At 36.1% G+C, this 24364-nt stretch overlaps 1 protein-coding gene across 1 annotated transcript in view; it reads right to left on the bottom strand.

The window, feature by feature from the left end:
* osbpl6 (oxysterol binding protein-like 6) overlaps nt 1-23192 on the bottom strand; it is a 93321-nt gene extending 70129 nt beyond the window's left edge. Inside the window, exon 1 of the mRNA XM_058787167.1 lies at nt 22887-23192. The gene's annotated coding sequence lies outside the window, so the exon portion shown is untranslated. The remainder of the gene's footprint in view (nt 1-22886) is intronic.
* Nucleotides 23193-24364: the final 1172 nt, after the last annotated feature.

Raw genomic sequence — 24364 nt, 5'->3', positions numbered from 1 at the left:
AAAAAAAAACATCATTTTTGAATGATTGAGTGATCTGTTTTTGCAAATGAACTATTCACTTGTTTTTATTCAAACATAGGCTACATTAAATAATGAAGACACATTAAGTAAAAATACATAAAATATGTCAAATAGTGTAAAATTATTTAAAATACTGCTTTTTTAGCTGACTAACGAGTTTATGGACATTATGAAATGCAACATTATGTGACATATTGTTTACATGCTATTATATTGATGTCTTTGTCTTGACATCGATTGAGAGATTACATAAGACATGATTCATTTCAATAAGTTTCTGTTTCTTTTAATATGCCTTCTGATGTTCATTCATGTTTATGTTGAGCTGTAACTAGGATCAAAAAGATGATCAGTTCATGTGCTGCCTGAACTGAATGAGCCGTCATGTCACGTTTATCCACGTTGTCAGCACAAAATAGACAGTGGCACAATCAAAATGCACCATCGGAGAAACAATGACACTGAACATCACAAAATTAAACATCACTTGGTCAATGAGTTCGGCCCTAAAAAATCTATTCAAAATTTTAAGTTGCTGATATCTTGGTCCATCACTACTTTGCATGCAAGGAAAATTAGATAGAGATAATAATTATTTGTACTTATTTTTTAACCCTAATTTGTTCCCTAATGACTTACTTAATCACAGCAATGTTTTATTTCTTTGTCCACATGTTTTAGTTAAATACTGGAACCATCTTTTCAACCAAATATGTTTTTTTAAATGTTTTTTACAGTGAAAATCAATTTCAATGCTGTTTTCACTAAATTATTATTTTAAAAATTATTTAAAAAACAAAACAAAAAAAACATTAAATATAAAGAATAAAACTGTTACCTATATATATTTTAGTAAAACGTTTTAAAGAAAAATGCTACACAGCATTTCTTATGAATATTTATAAAAGATGAAGCAAATGGATCTTTGCTTTAAACTGTTTCACTGAAATGGATAGCTTGAAAGAACTGAATGAATAAATGTCTTTAAATCGGAGATGCTCTGAACTGGCCTACAGGCATGGTGTTCAGGGAACTTTATGAACAAATAAAAAAGGCAATAAAATCATAATGCTATTCACAATTTTCAATTTTTTTTAAATAACCAGCAAAATAATATCAAAGTCTCTTTCACTCAAAGCACAGTCGTGTCAGTTTTGCTTGTTTATTCATCATTACAGTGCAAAACTATTATTTGAACTATTAAAATGTAAACAACTATCTCCATTTAAAATGTGAAACATCAAGACTTTAGATTAACCACACATCTGTACAAACTTCAATTCCAATAAAAAAAAACTGTCAATATAATGAACTATCATTTTTTATCTTCATTTTTTATAAAATGGATAATCAAAAAAAGCAAGTATTTGACACTTTGGTGCTATTTAGTTGCTCTGGATCTGAGTAGCATATGCAGGTCAAGCAGGTCAAAGCAGCAAACACTAGATCTAAGGCCAGAATGCTCCATTATCTCAGAGAGGACCAGCCTGTACCACTGGAATATTCCACTGTGAATCAGAAGAGAAGTGAGCGATGGAGGCCAGCAGGAATGTTTTTTATGAAGTAGATTATGCTAAACAAGGACACAATGCACATTAGCCCAGAACAATGTCATCTTTCCAGCAGCCGATGACAAATGAAGAAGTCACTCATACAAAGCTCCAGCTCTGTCACTGTACATTAGCACAGCACAAAATACTTAGATCCTCTTCACAGGGGCTCCTGATAAAGCCACACAAAAACACAAAGAGGAAGAAACGGAGATGAGTACTGTAGGCAGTAGTATGGAAAGTGGAAGAGAAAAAAGAGAAGTGGTCCATTTATATTTAAAATTAGTCGGTATCTGGTACACTTACAGAAATAAACATTTGTAGTGTGTAATTCACCACTATCGTAACCATGAATTGCAAAAACAATGACTGTTTGCAAACAGGTTTCCTGAATGTTTTCTATTGGCTAGGCGTCTTACACCCTGAAATAAAAAATAAAAAAGCCTTTTAAATATGCATCGTTCATTTTCTGCATGTCTCTGTGTGGAAGAATGGCGCAGATACTGTTTACTACACACATACTGAAGTGTGCATGACGCTCGCGGTGATTTCAGTGTCTGCCTTCTCACTAAATGAGATCATAAATACATGAACAACATCCCCAGAACTGCGCTGAGAGTCAATCCATGAGCATTTTACCCTTTCATTTGAGTAAAACTAGTGTCATGTGTATGTACGGTAACCCGTCAAAATAGAGGTTCGATTTAGCTTGAAGACATTGTGGCAGAAATATATTACTATCATTCAGTAGAATGCAAGTAATACAGCTGGGCTACTACTACTGTTGAAAAATTAACAAAACTTTATTTTTAAGGAATAATCACACAATATTTCTTCCATGTTTTAATTTGACTAGAAAATCCCATTTATTGCCCCAAAATATATATATATTTTTTTCATTTTCATGTCTTCATTTGATAACCAGAAAAATGTAAATAAACAACACAGTACTTTTTTCTCACTTCCACTGACTGTCATATACGTGCAAGCCGCTCCAGGCGGATGACGTAGGACAGGGGTGTCAAACTCAATTCCTGGAAGCCCTGTAGAGTTTAGATCATGCAACCCTAATTAAACACACCTGATCCAACTAATCAAGTCCTTCAGGCTTAATTGAAAACTGTATAGTATGTGTGTTGGAGTAGGGTTGGAACAAAACTCTGCAGGACTGCAGCCCTCCAGGAACTGAGTTTGACACCCCTGACGTAGGACGTACTCGTCGCATACACGGTGGTGATTAGTGATGAACATGGAAGCACGGAGGAGAGACAGCAAAACAAAACAGCAGTCACGAATTAGAAGCACAAAACAAGGATTTGTAAAGAACAATGTTGGAGGATTTCGATATAAGCAGAGAGGAGACTGGTTTTCCTTTGGTAAAATAAGGAAACTTTGCTTCCTTTGCTCCTGTAAACAAACTCACAAGACTAGCATATCTCAGAGGCGCGTGCGACGCATACATCCTACGTCATCCACCTGGAATGGTTTGCTCGTATGACAGTCAGCAAAAGTGAGAAAAAAGTATTTATAACATTTTAAATATGGATATTTTTCTTACAAAAACACATTGATTCGCTACAGGAGGAGGCCTTTATTCACCCCAGAGCCGTGTGAGGCACGTTTTATTATGGATGCGTGCACTTTATTTTACTACTTTTGGACTGTTGATCAAAAACACCCACCTACTCCCATTCTAGCGCTTGGAAGAGCAAGGAAAATTTTTAATAAAACTCAGATTGAATTCATATGAAAGAAGAAAGTCATATACACCCAGAATGCTTTAAGGGTGAGTAAAACATTTTTGGGTGAACTAACCCTTTAAAAAGGAGTCCAGAAAAATTAAAATGGAAAAAAATGGAATTTGGGAAAAAATAAAACGGATTTCATAGGGTCCTATGTAAGGATATTTTACAGGCCAAAACCTGGAAATGAGTAAGCATTTTAACACTTCTGGCTCCAACATCCTTAAGTCTTTAACATCCTTTTGGTGCCTGAAATGCCTGAAATAAGGTATGTGTTTAACATGAGCTCAAGATATTTTCATGTTTTATTCTACAACATAAAATACCTCAGTAATACTCACTTATGATTTTTTTAAACATTTCACTTGTCTTGAAAAAGGCAAGTGAAATGGGACTACAGATGTTGTTGAGGACATTAAACATCACATCACACTGAACAGGTAAACACTCTGGTTACTAACCTAACCGCTTCAAACGGCTGACCTACGGCCCATGTCACTCAAGACCGCCCTCTTGTTGGCCTTAGCATCGGTCAAACAGGTTGGTGACTTGCAAGCACTCTCTGTTAGCATGTCTGGAGTTTGGGCCCAATGACTGTAAAGTCGTACTCAAAACGAGATGTGGTTATGTACCTAAGGAGCTCTCAACTCCGTTCAGAGCCCAGGTCATTACCCTGTTAGCACTCCCCATGACGGATGGTGAACAGGGTCCCAACCTACTGTGCCCTCGTTAGGTCACTCAGGGTGTACGTTGAGTGCACTGATCTGTTCAGACAGTCAGAGCAGCTCTTTGTATGCTTTGGAGGCTGCTCAAAAGCAGAAGAAGCAGAGACTCCCTGGATAGTAGATGCTATCGCCCTGGCTTATGCTGTGGCTGGCTTACGTTGTCCCATAGGTGTGCGTGTGCTTGGATGTTCTAGCCTCAGGTTTCTGTGGTAACCGGAGATTCTAATGGCCGCTGCAGTGACGCAATGACTTTACCAATCAGCGATTGGCTCTTTCATTTAGAAGGCGGGACTATTTTGGCATATTGCGCGCTGCAGTTTCTCCCATTCATCAGTATAGGAGTGAACAGTCTTTGTATTTCTATAGTCTTTGGTGTGAGGGCCCATTCCACCAGAGGAATGGCCTCCTCCTGGGCGTGGTCCAGTGGGATTGCTATTGGTGAGACTTGTGCAGCCGCTGGCTGGTCATCGCTGTTCACTTTTAGTTGATTTTACAATTTGGATGTCCCCGCTTTTGCAAGAAGGCTTTATTCTGCATCTGCGTACAGCATGGCGATGTTGGATGCGTTCCCCATAGCGTCAGCGACGCAACAGGAGAGACTGTTTGATAGGGAACACTCCGGTTACTAATGTAACCTTGGTTCCCTGAGATAAAGGAACGAGTGTTGCGTAGATTGCCATGCTATAAGTTGCACGCGAATGATGATTCTGATGATATGACGCTCTGAGCCGGCTTATATAGCCATCTGCTCCTCCCCTTTTGGCAGGCGAAAGTGCCATTGGTTTGTGCAGCTACACAAATGTTATCAGATCAGGCTTCAGTGTTAGAGTAAACGGGTTTACCCTATACAGTCAGTGACTCAACAGGAGAGACCGTTCGATAGGGAACTCATCTAATTACTTTGTCACTTTCACAGCCTTGTTGAGTTTATAATCGCTCTCTTGCAAACTATTCTAACTAAAACCAATAGCGTCGCCCTTCTCTCACCCACATTGCTTTATCGGCTGTATAATCGGTATAATTTTTCCGGTTAATGGTTTTTATCAAATTTTAGTAATGAAAAGGCATTTCTAAACAATTATAATCAAAATCACGAAACTTGACACAATTTAACAATAATTTATTAAAAGTTAAACAAAAATAAAAATTTTGGTGACTTATGAAATCTTTTTTTCTCCCCAAATTTCTGTTTTTAATTAAAAAAATTTTTTGGATTCCATTTTAATGGTTTAATTAAAATTTTAAATGATCAAAAAGCATGTTCAATCAATTCAATTTTTAAAAATGTAACAATGTAATCATTTTTACAATAACAGGGCCATATGAAATGTTTTATTTTATCAGACATTGTGTCACCACGTTAACTACATTTTTATGACTGTATTTTGTTTGTATAAGTTAAGTTGGGTATCGTTTGAATTTTATCAATTTCGATTCCGATTCTGCTTATCGATTCCGATTCTTTTTGATTCCCAGTTTCGATTCCAATGTGATTACATAATGATATCAAACATTTATCCTGTGTCTCTTTTTTTCAAACCATTTAGTTGCAGCTGAATACCATGAACAAAAATCAACAGGCTACATAAAAACTGGACTCTTTATGAGCTGTTTGTGTGCAAAATAGAACTGCATGATTCTGGATAAATTGAGTTTTTTTGGGGGGGGTTTTTCCCCAATGGAATTTGTGGTTCTCTAATGATTCTGAAGATAAAACATTAGACAACTAAACAAAATCACGTAATTTATGAATGAATGATTCAATGACTCATGGACAAGATGTACTTGTTTCATTACTGGATGAATCGGCGTTCTTGAACGAATCTCTTGTATGATTCAAAGACAAATACATTTTAACAGCCCCTTTTTGCCACCTACTGGCTTAACAATGTAATCGATAAACCTTCATTTGAAGTGTCAAATTACTTTCAAAAGGTGATTTACTCTATTTTAATTGCTACCGTCCACATCAGAGTTTATATCTGAACTATAAACTTTTATCCCAGTTCTTCTGTGATTTGAATGTTTGTAACACAGAAATAATGGTACTGTGTGGTTGAAAAGACTGAAGCTGTTTCATTCATGACACATGACAGCTGCTCTCTTTAGGTCAGCGGCAGCATGAACGCAGATTTAAATGTTCAAATCACACTGGTGTGATAGTACGCTGCATGGACGAACCAAGTGATCACAACATTGTGATCACACACGTCAAAGGTTGAGGAATGAAACAGACGAATCATTGTAATTTAGGAATAGAATCACGTTGGTGTTTGAATCGTGTTCACGATTTTTAAAGATCTATTAAATTAAAATGCTTTGTCATGTTGGTGGTGACACCTCTCTTGCAACATGTTTAGCTATCACAGATATTATACTTAGCTTTTTTGGCTTCTGATCGCAAATGTAGCCAAACTTTGGAGTGCTTAGATTACCGAGCAAGGTCCTGGCAGATCTCTAGGTAGGGTCCTCACAGATGAAGAAATAAAGCGCATAGGAATCGATAGGCGGAATCAAAATTTTAATCTGACTACAAGTATCCGATTTTGGAATTGCAATTTCGATTCCCAACCCTAAAGTTAAGTATAAGTCTGTATAAGTTTGATTGCAACATGTAATCATTACTGTTAATAGTGTTCATTGTCTGTTTGATTATGTCATTAACTGATTTTTACTGTACATTTCTGCCATTTGTACATCAACTTTTTGACAATGTTTTGATGATTTTAACTTTGATAATATAATGTGATATGCACTTTAAAATAAATTAATTTACATTTTTTTAGAGATTAAGGGCCAGTTTTACTAACAGCTTGCGCCAGCGCAAACCGTCTTTTGGCATTAAAATAGTACTATCATGTTTTACTAAAGACGCGCAGTGAAGAATCAGCACTGAAAAGGAGTGGACACAGTTATTTTTGCGCCTGACCTTATTGAACATGCATTGTAGGAGTTTCACTTTCAGATGCAAAATTTATGGTAGGAGAGTATTAAAATGAATCACGCAACGCGTTTTACTAAAGTTTGCGCTCGTCAAAATACTTGTATTTGCGCCATTTTTTAACGCCCAAATAAAGCATGTCTTAAACTATTTTGCTCTTGAAATGACTGTAATTGTTGCTAGGAGGAGGCACCACAGGGAACAGAGAGCGTGTGGTAGAAGGGAGAGGATTTTTTCCACATGTATTAATTTATTAAGAAGAACACATTGTCCAAACATATCGTTTGCCAAGCCATGCTATTTTTAATTTGCTTCAGGAAATAAAAGACAACTAGGAGTCACGCAATACCAGGTCTATCAAAACTTCTAGCAAACCTTAATTTTTTGGCCTACGGTTCTTTTCAACATACTGTGGCTTCTTCATTTGTTTATTCTTTATTTGCGACCACATTAATTTGCGCTGCGCGTGGTAGATTGCGTTGGTCGATATGTAAATGAGATGTCGCAGCTGTGTTCTTTAATTTGCGTGTTGTTAGTAAATCACCCGCAGAAATTTCCACGCCCATCGGCACTCTTTTGGAATTGCGTTCTCGCGCTAATTTGCCCTGTTTAGTAAAACTGGCCCTAAGTCTAAAATTACCACTAAGCAAACTCATTAATTCATATTTAAGCACCAAATTCAACACAACTTACAGAAGTGAATATTGCGGTTATCTGCTTCCATATGACTGAGCTCCATGTATTTTATTCATGAATGTTTAAAATAAATGCTTGAAAGTGTTTAGGTGATAGTGTCTCATTGCAATGCATGGTGTGGTTACCTGAGGCCCGGGACAGAACAGTCAAGCCTATCAGACCCTACTGTAACTGAGCTCAGCACCACCACACAGATCCCACCGCCCATTCACAACACTGACTGCACACGCATTTACATTTACAAAAAGGGGAAAAGATCTCTCAGCCCTCTACATGTACTTTTTAGGAAGAGGATTGTGGCATTTACATAGTATTTGTGAGAAACAGGCCTAATTGACCTGTCCATCAAACTGATCCAACACAAAGCTCCTTCTTAAAAATACAAGTATTCAATTACATCTGATACAGCCCCTCTCCACAAGAAGACAGCCATCTAACCTATAATTAATGCAACAGTGCAACATAAGTGGTAATTACCCACTAAACAGAAGCCCTTGATAGTCTATAACATGTCTTTATGAAATTAACCCAAGATAAACCCTCAATATTTGGTGTCTTATCTAAATATAAGTTACCGAGAGTAGCACAGGTAGCTAGTAGCTCACACTGGATTATCAGTAAACGTTAAATATTAATACAGGACTGTCCTGTGAATTAGGCATGGTGTAATTCAGGAACGTATCCTGTGAGATTCGCTGTTAGTATTCCTGCGTCCCAACCAGGTTCTGCAGTAATGATTATTTTCAGGGCCTTTTGAAATGAAATCCTCCTCAGGAGCTTCTCTCACCAAGCACTCCAGAAGTATTTCATCTTCGGTCACTCCTCAGGAGCTGCTTCGTGAGTTTGGTTTTTATCAGGTACGCCATTCAGAAGCGTTTCATTTCCACTTGTTTCTCAGTCTGTAATAAGATGGATTTAAATTTCACAATCCTTTACAACATTACACAGTAATGGCTCTTGGTTTCAGATCGGATATGATCGAAGGTAATGACAGTTTACTGAGGGAGTCAGATGTTAATTCAATGAGAGCTCCGACTGTGAGCCATTTGTAACTGATGAGTCTGAGACTTTGAGATTGAGTGGTTTGGACTGATCTGCTAAAATGAATCAGCTCACATGACATTAATTTGCGAATCGGACTGGAACTAGTTCTGAATACATTTAAGCATGTAAAAACAAGTGGTAACTTTGAACTGGAAGTGTCATGAATGCTGTTGTCATTTTCATTCCCACAGGAACGAATTTCCCCAACATCCCTGCTGCTCGGGATTCCTTGGTCCTGACAGTTGTGAGTGGGATTAAATAATAATAAGAAAAATTATTTTAAATTATTATAAGACAGAGTCATATTAACATTGTTATACAACTGCGCATAAAATAAAAAGGTTATTTCATTTCATAATAAGTCAACGTATGGGAAACACTGAAGTGTATTATTATTTTACTTTATAGTAGTAAAATTGCAATACTTGTGACTTAATTTCTTCACTTGCAAAGGTTAAACCAAGGTTTTATTTTGGTGGGAAACTGCAGGGAGTATGGATGTGTGATATTTATCTTTTATGTTGTTTTAATGAGTTGCGAGCTGACAATATCGAGTGTGTCACTAACTTTGCAAAAAACAAACAAAAATACATCTTGAGAGTCCAAAGCATTCAAAATAAAAAATATATCTGGGTTTTCAAAAAAGATAAGTAAGGAATAATTGACGACGGCCGTTGCATTCTTCGAAAATAATGCATACCCGAGCTGTGTTTGTTGCATTTACGGTGTTTACTGTGAATTTACTGCAATTGTCTCTGAAAGAAGCAGAAGTGTCAGACTATATATGCTACTTATTTAATTAAAATAAAATAAAGTTTAGCTTATAAATATATTATAGTCACTTAACCACATGGAGAACATATCCTGAGCCATTAAAGTAAAATTAGATCCCTTTTGTCCAGCAATCACATTTTTAAGGGTGACATCTAATGATACACCTACTTTATGGATATGAAACACATTTTATGTTGAAAAAAAATGTATTGGTATCAATTTTTGATTGGTATAATTACTAGAATTACTCAATCTCCAACCCATTCCAAAAATGAAAATGTCTTAATATTCCCTTTTTCATTCAATGCATTGGTAACATTTAGCTATAAAGTTTTTCAGAGCATCTGATATAGATTTCCCTTGACTCAGCACAATCCTCCCAGCTTGGAATAACGGGAAAACCTTCCCCCATCTGACTGACACTGCTAACGGAAATGGGTTCATTCTTGCATTCATCTCACATGTTAGCCTATGGGTTTTCTGTAAACTATCCCTCAGCAACAACGGAGACTGATGAAGACTTTTAGAGAATGTTGTTGTACTCAACCGTGTCTGCTAGATTATTGTACTGAGCAAACCTCCACACAATGACTAGGTCACATTTGGTGTGAGGTCTGTGAGGGGCCCACGTGCCCCCATACTGTTCACAGATCAGCTTCACTGCAAGTTCCAGTCATTTAAGACCTCATAAATGTTACTGTGAGTCAGCGCTGGCGACAATCAACAGTACAGGACTCAATACGCATGCCAGTCGCAAGCTTCTATTTCCAGTTCAATGGAATAAAATAAATAAAAACAGAATCAATATTCTACGCCATAAATCAAAACCAATAGCTCCAAGATGAATCACAACATTATTTCAACATTATATAAAAAGGTAAAGATGCAACGACTATTATGCAAATGTATTGATTGTGTGCAGACTGAAAAACTTGATTTGACGGAATAGATTCAAAAACAATGGTGCAATGCAAAACTATTTACTTAAACTACTGATATTTTATAGTTAATGATAACAAAATTTGGGTAACACTTTAGATTAGGGAACATATATTCACAAGAGTTTTCCATCAATAAACTCCTAATTTGCTGCGTACTGATAGTAAGGTAGTTGTTGTAGTTGTTAAGTTGAGGTATTGGGTAGCTTAAGCGATCTAGAAAATGGTTATGCAGAATTAGGCATTAATATGTGCTTTATAAATACTAATAAACAACCATTATGCTAGTAATATGCATGCTAATAAGCAACTACTTACCGAATGAAAATAATATATTTGGTAACCAAATCTCACTAACAAGTTGCTTGTTAGCATGCATATTCCTAGCATATTGGTTGTTTATTAGTACTCATAATGCACATATTAATGCCTTATTCTGCATGACCATAGGCTATTCTTTGACGATATACCTAAACTTAACAACTACCTTACTAACTATTAATAAGCAGCAAGTTCTGAGTTTATTGAGGCAAACACTGTAGTTAATAGTTAGTCAATAGTGAGAACTGGTCCCTAAACTAAAGTGTGACCCCATTTATTTTAATGGATTCACAGGTAGGGAATGTTTCGGTTTTCATTTCAATAGAATCAATGATTGGTGAATTTCTCCTCAGGATTATGGATAGTGTAGTTCGTTGGTACTTTGAGTATTAAAGTCAGTCTTTTAAAGATTAAGTCACATGTGGCTTGTATAAAGTATTGTACAAAAATGTCTCATGTCCCCATAATAAATAAATAAATAAATATATAAATGGTATTTTTCCACCTGTACTCCGTCAGTTGTGACTGTATTCCCCAATATTTTAAATCATTAAAATAATTAGCCTACACTGAGTGGCATTTGTTTCAGATGCTGAATGTCAACAGCATATTTCTAATGATTAAAGTTGTTCTTAAGCAGATATGTAGTTCAGTGGTTCACAGGGGCCACTGCCTGGGGACAAATCTGTTTTTGTGCCTGCCTCTTTTTTTACTGTTCTAAATTGCTTCTTGCAGGGTGAAGACCTGGAAAACCATAGACTGCAGCCAATGACTGTTTCCTTTTCAACAAATAATAAAGCTTGTTGAAGGAAAGGTACACATACACACAAAAAATCTCTACATCATTTCCTAATGTCACCTGTATGACTTTTTTCCTTGAAAGAAAATAGATGTCTTGCTCATTAAGAAGACTTTGGGTCTCATTCACTAATAATTGCGTAGATTATTCGTATTTATACGCACATTTGAACTTCTCATGAAAACTTTCCGCCTAATTCACAACACGTGCGTATGCACATGAATTTGTTCTTAACCTCATCCTAATGCTAGTGAATTTGGAGTATTCTAAATGACTCGCCGCGTACATACATACATTAACATATATAATGTGTATAATGAAACATACATTATATATATAGTTTATATATAGATCATATAGATTATTAAGACCGGCCAGAGTGTGATTTTTGCATACGTGTGCTTTCAGCTGTTCCTATATTTTTCCTTAAAGGGTTAGTTCACTCAAAAATTTAAATTAGCCTGTTATTTACTCACCCTCAAGCCATCCTAGTTGTATATGACTTTCTTCTTTCAGACGAATCCAATCTGAGTTATATTAAAAATTGTCCTTGCACTTCTAAGCTCTATCATTACAGTGGGTGGGTGTTACTGTTTAACAGTCCAAAACACGTCAAATAAAGCGCACGCATCCATAATAAAACGTGCCTCATACAGCTCCAGGGGTGAATAAAGACCACCTGTAGCGAATCCATGCGTTTTTGTAAGAAAAATATCCATATTTCAAATGTAATAAACACTTTTCTATCACTTCCGCTATCTGTCGTATGAGGAAGCCGTTCCGGCTCAAGGTTTTCAGTATATGGAAGCACGAATGTGAACATTTTCAGTGAATAACAACCAAACATCATTCTGTTCATCAGACTTTACAGCTTTAAATATAGTGCACAATTTATGGACCACTTATATAATTCTTTCATTGTGCTTTCTTGTACTTTCTGGAGTCTGTCAGTTTGAGGTCACTTTGTACTTTTCACCATATGGGAAACAACAGTGTGATAATTCTGCTAAACATCTTCTTTTGTGTTCCCCAGATGAAAGAATATCATACAAAGTAGGGGCGCGCCGATCCGATATTCAGTATTGGTATCGTTTCAATACTGGCATTCTATATATAATACTGGTACAGATGAATATTTAAGTCAAGTTGATGTAAACTCTTCTCTCCGCTGCGTCTGTCTGTCATCCTCCATTCAACATTCAAACTGCGTGTTGTGTTCGGTTACGAGTCAAGACGATAAAACTCTCTGCAAGATTATTAAATGTTCCTAATATTACACTTGATCTGTAAATGAAGACAATGGTTTTGCATGAAAGGACTTTATCTTGCAGGACTTTATCTTCGTGCTGTTTTTAAAATCGTGTTACTTTCTACCGGGTGTCTGTTAGATCACAACACTGGACTAGAGAACACTATGTTCTTAACGAGCACAGTAACTGAGTCTATTGTTCACTTTCCTGCTGAAAAAAACAATAGACACCACCACAACATTTGTAATGGATTTACTGGTTATAATGGGTCTTGTATTGGTTTTAATGGAAACTGTATTGAACCATGTGGGTCTCTACTGGTAATCGGTCACCTTCTATTGGTGGCTTGTTAAAACCAATAAATCCTAATGGAATATGTCCCACAACGGAAAACCATTTGTAATGGTTTTAATGGTTAAAAGTCGATGGTTTGTAATGTTTGTAAGGGTATTTGTAGTGGAAACCATTAGAATTTTCTGTGATTGTTCTATTGTTTTTTTACAGCAGGGAAATTTTGCTACTGAATTATCCACTAACCTTGTTTATAATAGTATTTTTGTTATAGATTATAATTATATATGCATTCATTTGTTGTTTTTCTTTACAATAAAGTTGTCTATATTTAGTAGATTGTGTGTAACACAAAAGTCATGATCTGGTCAACACACATTGAGGTATAAAAATTCAACACTGATTTAAAAAAAAAAACTGCCCTGGTATCGGATCAATATCGGTATCGGCAGATACTCAGAATTTTTGGTATCGGATCGGGATCGGTTCTGAAAAAGTGGTAGCGAGCCACCCCTAATACAAAGTCATTGCAATGACATGCGGGTGAGTACATTTTCATTTTTGATCAATTATATCTTAATTGTCCCCTTCCACTTGTGTTCCTAAGAAATGTTCCACTGAAGTTGATGATGTTGAAGGGAGATGTGGGTTTAAGCGCCTTCTAAAGTCTATTATCTCCACCATATTTTGATCAGTTCCAGGCTGTTATGTTTGCTTTAGCTCACCAGCTGTTCCACCTCCTGTCTGCAAGCAGATTAGTCACCGTAGTTTATGAGGCCAATCAGCATTGTGTCATCTGCAAACTTCACAAGCTTTACAGAGGGGTCAACCGAGGTGCAGTCATTTATGTCGTGTGCCATCTCAGCCTCACGCGGTTTCCTGTCAGTTAGGAAGTCTGTTCTCAAGCAGTAGAGAGCTCTGTGGTCCTCTAAGGGTTATTAGCTGAAAATGGCTATGATTCCCATCTTCAGTTTGTACTTAGCTGACTGCTTGAGAAGCTAGGAGTCCTCCAGAATTGTTTAAAGGGTTAGTTCACCCTAAAATGAAAATTCTGTCTTCATATAGTCACCTACACAAGCTCCAAATATGAAAAATAGTGTCATAAAAGAGGCCCATAAAACTTCATAACAAAGATAGCTCTGCATGAGAATCTGACAGAAATTTCATTCTGTTTCACACAAATAGCTGTCATTTGACTTAAGGTCCACTGAAGTGTCTTGAAACGCACAGCTTTATTCTATGTGGTGACGTAGGGTAAACGTACCTATTAGGCACACGTACCCATTAAGCAAACTTCCATATTAACTCAGATTATAAAAAGAAAAAATAATTTATTATCCTACTTGATGTCTTAACCAATTGACATGTTTGTTACTACATACCTCCTGTAATTTCAAGTCAATCAGATCATTGCACACTGAGATATGGGTCTCCATGTGTTCACACTGTCTGGTGGCCATTTTAAAAGCTGCCTAAAAACTTTCACCAAAAGAGGAGCCCCTTAAATGTGCATTTTTTTAGATGTTTAAGCCTTTATTTTCAGTAAGTTTCACTACTTACTGTAAAATTAAGAGATTAATGTTCAGACTTTTGCATATTATAACATGGAACTTAGATGTGGGATGTTTTTAATTACAGTTAGATCCAAAAGATAGTTTTAGCAACATAGCGCAGATGCTACAGAACACAGTTAGCTGACTAGCTGTATAAGATTGTGTGCTACGCTAATATATTACTTCACAGGCATTACTGGCTTGTACTTTTTAATCCACAATATTATAAATTGACATTTTATTGTTGGTCCGTGGTTTTACACTACTGTTATTTTTAAAGACTTCATATTATTTTAAGGTGAGCTTAAAGGGTGCACTACTATGAAAATCACACAGCTTCAGTGTGACATCAATAAGAAAAAGTATAATTTCATTGTTATTGTTAATAATAGTTGTTCATATTAAAATATGTGTGAACTTAATACATGACCTAGATTATTTATTTAGCAAAATCTTTTCGTTTTAATAAATATTACATGAAATTTATTAAAAACGGTTACTTCTCCAATTAAGCTCAGTGTGCTCATTGAACGTCTATGTAAATACTTCATAAACAGACTTCAAATATTAACTACCAGTCATCACTTTAAGTTAATCTTTATAAAATGATTAATAACTTATTTTAACAGCTTTAAGATGACAAAATCGAGATAAAATTATAGTTTATGCCCAAAGATGAAAGAGGCATGTCGTCCATTCAAATAAGTAGCCAACAGAAACCTGTCGTATCTGTCCAGGAAAAAAGCAACTAAAGATTGGAATATGCTACACGACTTTTAAAATGTGAACAGATTTTTAAAACACTAGGCTTCATACACGTACCGACTTTGTAAATAGTTCGTTTTTTTTAATATGTGTTACTTCGCTGAACGTGGACTAGTCTAGATGTTGCAATGTACTTAAATGACACTTCATTATGAATATATAACTGATCAAATTGAGTGCCTTGTTGCTTGATTTTGTTTTTTTGTGACTGACTTTGTACCTTCAAATAAAACATTTTTTCAAACATTCTTTAAAAAGGCTGTTTAAAATAAACAATCATTTTAAATAAAACATGATTTGAGCTTAATGGGAACAGGGGTGTGCTTAAAGGGTACAAAAATGTACCCATTAAGCACAGCCAGACTTTTTGCACTTAATGATGTACATCTTAATTGAAATGCTTTTGTCATTTAAAATAAAATTAAATATTTTTGTGTGAGAGATTAATATTTTATTTTAACATAACTTCTAAAAATGACTCAATGTAGATTTTGGTGAGCTTAATAGGTACGTTTACCCTAATTTTAAAATGAAACAGGAAGACAGCGCAGGACATATCGAGCAGCTGCGTCCCCTTTCTTAAATAGCATTTCATTTATATCAGCTCAGGCCGAGCCATTGAGCTCGGTAAAGCCGCATTCGATAGCTTATGACAGCCACAGTCTACTAGATTCAATATGAAACTTACTAAAGCAAAACAGTGAGCATCATTTTGCTGAGGATGTGTAGTTTGAAAAGTGTGTAATATACTGGTGAATGGCATCGGTTAAAATGGGTCTGATATGTTTTGTGAACAATGTTTCTGTGAACAAGTGACCGATTTCAGCCGCAGCTTCAGAGTGGGGTGGGACACTTCATATTTTAGAAAGCATTTGATTGGACAGAAAATCTTATGAAACGCTGATGAGAAGTGCCATAGGTGATGTCATCAAAATCGCTCATTCACACTGGCAGAAGTCATAGACTGTACATTTTAAATGCCTATATCTTCTAAATGTGAATTTTGTAATTGTTTTGGAGCACACTTGCTAATAGATAACCTTAAGGCTAACATATTCATACTAAAAGCCAAAAAACTTCAATTTTGATTTCATGGGGACTTTAAGAACACTTGGAATAGAGTGCTGCAGTGACATATTTTTGTAGGCCAATGCGTAAATTCACATCACCCTGGTTTCCTCACCAAAAACCCAATAAGATCTAAAATGCTAATGTTTTTGGCCTACAAAAATATGTAATGCCTGCAGCACTCTGTATAGCAATCTCCCTCCCTTTCCTGATTATTTACTTACCTCCATGTCATCCAAGATGTTCATGTCTTTCTTTCTTCAGCTGCAAAGAAATTAAGTTTTTTGAGGAAAACATTCCAGGTTTTTTCTCCATACAGTGGACTTTAGTGGGGTTCAACGGGTTGAAGGTCCAAATTAGTTTCAGTGCAGCTTCAAAGGCATCCACACGATCCCAGCCGAGGAATAAGGGACTTCGGCCATTTTCTAAAAAATAAATATACTTTTTAACCACAAATGATCATCTTGCACTAGCTCTGCCATGTGCGTCCGCGACTTCACTCAGTCACACTGGAAAGATCACGCACAGATAGTTTTTCGACTGTGTGCTCTGGTTTGAAAAGGTAGGGAAAGGCAAAAAACTCCCTCTCATTTTCTCCTGCAACTTCAAAATCATCCGACATCATTGTTTTACCTTTTTTTTGTAAGGCCGTTCGACTTTCTTTGCACATTTGCTTTGTAAACACCAAGTCGGTACTGACTACGTCACGACGCGTGAGGTCGTGGGCACGCATTGCAGAGCTAGTGTAAGATGAGCATTTGTGGTCAAAAAGTAGATAAAATTAATTTTTTTTTTTTTTTTTTTTAGAAAATGACTGGGCTATAAATCATTTGGCTATAAGACCCTTATTCCTCGTTTGGGATTGCGTAGAGCCCTTTGAAGCTGCATTAAAACTGCAATTTGGACCTTCAACCCACTGGTCCCTGTTAAAAGTCCACAATGGAGAAAAATCCTGGAATATTTTCCTCAAAAACCTTAACTCCTTTGCGACTGAAGAAAGAAAGACATGAACATCTTGGATGACGTGGGGGTGAGGAAATTTTCATTCTGGAAGTGAACTTCTCCTTTAAGATACATTTGTCATTCCTGAAGCTCAAGAGTGTTCGTCCCAGGCCAGACGAAAGATTCATCATGTTGTATCCAACCTGGTTCTCTTTTGGGAATGCAGCTGTTCTCTCAAAAACGCATGACATCAGTCTGTGAAGTGGTAGCAGGTTTTTTGTACTGATGTGGTACATGTTCATTTCTGTATGTTTGAATGAGATTAAATGCTCTGGCCCAGTGGGGTCCCACAAGGATGCATGAGAATATATGCAGTCTACGTTTTGTCTTCTCTAGTGGAACATTATTGCTTTCACTTTCTTCCGATCTCCCATAATTATGAGTTGGGAGGCCTTTGGATTCACTGATTATCTTCTCAGCAAGCCTCTCCCACACACGCTTCAGGCAGAATGAAGATACTAACCAAAATAAAAGACATTTTAAAAATATTTAAAAATATAAAAATCTAGTTAACCCTGTGAAATTGGTGCACACTGTTAGGATCTGTTTCACACAACTAAGCCTCTGTGAAAATGAGGATAGAAGAAATGGAAAGGTTCTTGCTTGTTTTGATCAGTAGCAGGTTTTTATCCGGTTTGTTACACAAAGATTTGGGAGGTAAGTTCCCATGAGAGGCGTGTAAAATCTCCACCACCAGAGGTGCAGCAGGGCCACCGATCTCCTGCTGCTTCATCTGCTAGCAATGAAACAGTTGTGCCCTTTATCAGGTTGCCTACTGAATCTCATGGCAGGGACAGATTAGGAAACGCTTCAGATGGCATTTTATACCTGATGTTTAGATGTTGTTCTCTTGAGAAGCAGATTAACAAAGAGAAATAGATTAAACAGGAAGGAGCAACATACCATGGATGATGTATGAGGTGCCACCCGGAGAAGGTCACCAAATTAGATTAAAAATAATGCATTCCTGATATCATGAATTTGCTTTTATCATTCAGTTAAACATACTGTAACTTTAAGAAAACAAAACATACTCCAAAGTCCACAAATAACACTGAGCTGCAGAAACAATTTGACTAGAATCTGATTAATGTTTAATAAACTAATGTTTATTTCATGCTATAACTAGTACAGAGGAAGAGATGATCGGTTAATGTGCCGCTTGAAATGAGGCGCTAGTGATCTGTCACCACTCATTAAAAAGCCACAAAATAGTATTTATTGTTGGAATTTCTTATAAAATGACATTTTAAAGCTGATGCATAAAGTATGCGCTGTCTTGTCTGTCAGCATGATGTCAGCTTCCTCTTTGCTCCACGACGTAGCTTATTTTTCACTGCGTGAGAACATGATGTGTGGCGTGAGAGCGGCATGGCTTAACAGATGTAGCAACAGTAACAAAGGTGTCTTTGCGAACGGTCAATTCACAGAACAACTGTAAATGTGAGCGCACCTTAAGTGCAGCAAAGTGCTGTGATTTCTGGATGGCAATGGAAAATTATTTTGAAAAACTAAATTATGAGGTTGTAAGTCGACAAAAAAAAAAAACATTAAAAGTTGGTTAAAAAACAATAGAAAGGGAAAAAAAAGTTGGTAAAAAATGTTTATGTCAAAGCAGCAAGCCAGTGAGACTTTTTAGACCTATACAATAGTCTGTTGTACTGCATAATTTTTATTTTATTTTTTATTTGCTCAGCATGCCCAGTTTACATGCCCAATAAAAAGTGGTTGACGTTCATTCATAAAAATTGTGTTCTGAGCACAATGAAGTTAATGCTGTTTTATATGAGGTTCACTGGGTTCTGAGTTTAGCGGGGTTATTAGGAACAATAGAGGTCAACAGATCCATTCCTACTAACCCCATTTGACAAAAAAAAAGAAAAAGAAAGAATTGTAATTACATGCAGAGCATCAGTTCTTTTGGGAGTTTTTATTTTAAGCACCACAGACAATGTAACCCGCATTATGAAATCCATCTTTCATGTTTCACCTTTCATACCTACTTCTCAAAATATGATACTGGATACTAGAATAATAGCATCTTTTCAGGGCCTCTCAAATTGCAAAAACTTTTACAGTGAGACAGACAGTACTGTCAGACAGTAGCAACAAAATTGTCCCAAATATTGTAACTATTGTAAGAACTAGAAGTAGAAACTAAAATGAGAGTAACAAACAGCATTTGCTTCTTCTTTCTTTTTTTTGCTTTCCATATTTTCCCCAATAAACAACAAGTGGGCAGAGAGTACAGAGCTTTTCTTATCGTACTGCTTTAACCTGCCTGAGGAATTCACAGCAGAGCACGTAAAAACTCCAGTAAACACAAAGGCAGACAGTGAACAGATGGACACACTAATCAACCTGCTGAACCCGGCTCAGTCCAGCCCTCTGTAAAGCAGGATAATGTCCCGTGAAAGACACCAGCCAAGATACAGGAAGAATCAAGCACTTCTATGAAAACTCTGGATTAGAGCGAGGCAGCACATGACACACACACACTCAGACGAGCACACAGCGCACTGGAGATAATACTCATTACTTTTATTGATCAGGATATAGCTTTTGTTCTTATAAGTGGAACACCCCCACCTCAACATTGAGTGTGGGATGGCCAGAGTAATACTGTAGCCCACTTACGAAAACCACTGCTGCTCAGCTCGAAAACACGCACGACACAGCACACTAATTAGTGCTGTTTGCTAAGACAACAGTTTCTGTTCTTATTGCTAATATACGTGTAGGGGAGTGTCGAACCCCCCTAACCATAAGTATTAAAGGCAAAGTTCACCCAAAAATGTACATTTTTGTTCGATCCCTGAATGAATAGTTACATTAGCCAAAAATTACAATTCTGAAATTTTATTGAAATTCATAGAAAAAAAAAGGGCCACTGTCTGTTGTCAACAGCATAATGAAGCCCAGATCGCACAGAAGGAACTTTCAAACCGAAGCAACTTTCTGTTAAACAGTCTAGTGATCTGGTGTGACCAACTTGACACAAACAAAATTTCACCCATGAAAATTTGCAGACAAATGCTAAATGTGACCGCAAGTTTACTCTCTTGTCCTAACTTAAATTCAAAGTTTAAGTTGAAGTACTAGAATTACTACAACTAACACTTATGTAAAAATTAATTAAAACTAAAAAAGACAGAAGCACATAAAATACTAAAACTTACACTAAAATTCAAATAAAGAGGTGTTTCAAAATATTGTGGAACCCAGAAGAAAATATTTCTAAAAAGTGTTATTTTTTTCTTTTTCTTTTTTAAGTCAGTGTGTTCTAATTTTGTTTTGGACCCCTTTGACTTTCATTATACACACATTTTTCTAAATATCCTCTTTTGTATTCCAGAATCAGAATCACATTTATTGCCAAATACCATGGATTTATAAGATAAACACTGTAAGGTTAGATGAGAAAGTAACAGAGAGAAAATTATGAACATGAGAATCAAAAATATAAAACTATACCAGGTACAATATTAAAATATATTAGATATAGTAACAGAGGGAAAGTTATGAAAATGAGAAGCAAGAATATAAAACTATGAGCAACTATGAAAACATAAGGAAGAAGCAAGTCACTGAATGGCATCTTTGGTGCATAATTTATCCTGCACTGATTGATACATAAATGATTCCTGAAATCATGTGATGTGCGTTTACTTCTCCAAAAGATTAGAATTACAACTCTCCACACTTTGCACCGTCATCATTACAGGTGCTGACCCTATAAACTCTTGTAGTGACTGGCAACACAGACTGTGTCCATGACGATAACATTCCTTTCCAGCATCCTGCATAATTAAAGGAGTCTGTAATTGGCAGAATCAGCCACTGGGTCAGTTTACAACCGTTAGAGGGTCTTTTAATTGTCTAGCAGCACAACGTCGACACATCTCTACTAGTGCAGATGACTGAGCTGTGAGGTCCAAAATGAGTCTTAAGCACATAATTATATTAACATAATGCACTTATGAAATAAAATATTTGCAGAAAGTAAACTAATCAACTAACAATATTGTAACAACTTGCAATGTAACCTGACCACAGGTTTTACTGTTTTACACCACTGCCTTGTTATCAAACTGAGATGAACTATTATATAAAAATAATTTTCGGTAACTGAAATAAAGCTAAAATAAAATATAAATATGAAAAAAAAAAAATTAAACTGAAATGAAAATTATAAACTTGGTAACTAACATAAGTACTAAAAATAAATAATAAAACAAAATAAGTACTCAAATTAATTAACTAAAACTGAAGTCAAATTAGAATTTAAGCTAAATAGAAATATGAAAAAATAAGCACATCAAAATACAAAATTTAAAATGAAAATATAAAAATAAGAGCTAATTTAAAATATGAGTAATACAATAGTGTATAAATAATAAAATGCCACTGCATGTAAAATACAAGAAAGCGAAGACTGGAAATACTGTTTAACGTTAACTGTGGTCCCACTGAAGCTGTGCATGACTAATTTTTAATTGTGCTTTTATGATATTTTTGGAGCCCCCATTTATGTGCAGAGCAGCCTGGACATTATAATAAATGTCTTCTTTTGTGTTGCACAGAAGAAACATCCTGGTTTGGAAATCCATGAGGTTGAGTGTATGATTACAGTTTTTAAATATCAGGACACAAGTACTAATTACCGAATAAACAAACAGAGACTCTGTTAAAAGAGCAGGTGTGTTGAGTTTTGGCTGTACTGTGGATCACAGAGAGTTAAACTAGAGGACTCACCAAACCATACTGACTATAAAGTCAAACTAGCCATCTTAGAAATAACTTAGCAACTGCTCAAAATAGTCAGTTTTATCACAACAAATTAATTTAAGGAAATACTAGTTCCTCCATAAGACACACCGCAATGTCACCGCCTGACCTTGGTTTTCTGATCCCAAAAAAAGTCACCAGGGTCCGGTTTCCCGCGGACGTTCACCGGGCCAGACGCCCATCATCATCCCACCTAATCAGGTATCATTACCAGCCGCTGTTCTCCCGTACTAAAGCCTGATCATTGAAACTCAAGCAGACAGGTGTTTATCACGAGCAGCAGAACAGCATTTCAGTACAGCACGAACAGATAAACAAGGGTTTTGTGTTTCGGATCGATGAGCTCCGGTTCTAGAGGAAACACAGCATATGAGGCTCAAAATATATCATAATACCTACAGGCTTCGTATATATGAGTGTTACACAGTAATAAGCTGTGGAATAACTCTAGAGGAGACTTTCCCATCTGCAAAGATGCGTGGCTGCCATTCATCCATTTTAATCAGCTTATCAATATCCAAAGGACACCGGCGACGAGATCTCTCGTTAACGAAGGAAATTAGCCGTTGGAGGGTGAAAAATAAAATGTAAAAACCACGAAACGGAAGCGGTACGTACCAGCGGTTCGGTGTCCACATCATTTCTTGGCGCAGAAACCCGATGCTGAGATTAGCGAAGCTGTTAGTCGCGGTTAAAGGGTTTTATCCCGCTCGGTCAGCGGTCGGTCCCCGCAGATAATTACTGATATATAGCAGGTGAATGTCAAGGTTTGGTGTATTAGGTGAAGAAACTGAGGAAAAGTGCTGTGTACGGCTGGATTTGAAGGCAGTTCAGACGGATGCTGCGGTAACGGTGACTGAGGTCTGCGGTAAAATCCGGACTGGATCTCTTCCCGAAAAACTTGAAGCTGGTGAGACGCAAAACAAGGAGCCTGGACTCTGTGATGGATCCCGTATGAGTTTCTTATGTGTTTAGGAATAAACTATTTAGAACCCCTTTAGTAACCCCTTGAATAATAATAAAAAAATAATAATAATTTTTTTTTTTTTTTAAGTTTTATGGAAAAGTGTGTTGTATGGTTGGTCACAATAGTGACCGATGGGATAATGAGTAGGCCTATAGCCTATACTGTGGGGTAATGTGTATAAATTCTTACATATCTCAGCCCAGTTATTAACCCATTTTAAACTGTTTCATCACATTCTATGGTTACTAAAAACCATTATACAAAACTGAATAGGTATACTAAGATACAAAAAAAAAAAAAAAAATCCCACCGGTCAATATTGTTGCCATAAACATGTTTACTCATGTCCACACTTAACAAAACTAAATAATTGTGAATTCATATATTAATACCAGACACCTCAAAGATAATGTGTATCAAAAATCTTTGTCATATCTTTGTTAACATACATTACTAGCCTTTTGTTTTGGAGCTTTGCTGCAGCCATCATCATCTCATGATGCAAACAGGATGTAAACTACTCTGGTCATGTGACAAATTGCACTAAACATGTGAAACTGCACATATTTAATTGAGACCATTTATTTTTTCCATATTTTCAGAAAATGCACTAAAACACCAGTCAGTAACATTTTTAGAGCTTTATAAATGAAAACCACTTTACAGTCACTATTGTGACCAGTGAGATTAAATGGGTCTAGCCTATTTTTTTTTTTTAAAGTTAAAAAGTTTTTTTTTTTTTTATGTTTTAATACATTATAAAGAATATTGTTAACAAAGCGTTATAAACTTATTTATTATAAACATCTAATAAGACCTGAAACTTGAATAGCCTATTTGAACCTAATAAATTATTAAAATAAATATGTGTGGCCATCTTGAGCTGAATATTATTTTCCTGCATTCGTTGCAGTGCGATGCAACATTTAAAAAGAAAATAGTAATATATATGAAACAGGATGCAATATTCAATGATTAAGTTTCAAACAACAGTGTGCATTGTGGTCACATGACCCCTCGGCTATAGTTTCAGAAATAAATACCATGTTTTCTTTTTATATTTTGTGTAATAACATGTTAATTTTCGGCAGTCCAACCAAATAGCCAAAAAGTAAATAAATGGAAACTC

This window comes from Onychostoma macrolepis, chromosome 09 (assembly GCF_012432095.1).
Source record: "Onychostoma macrolepis isolate SWU-2019 chromosome 09, ASM1243209v1, whole genome shotgun sequence".
Lineage (NCBI taxonomy): Eukaryota > Metazoa > Chordata > Actinopteri > Cypriniformes > Cyprinidae > Onychostoma > Onychostoma macrolepis.
This window is presented reverse-complemented; position numbering and strand designations above follow the sequence as displayed.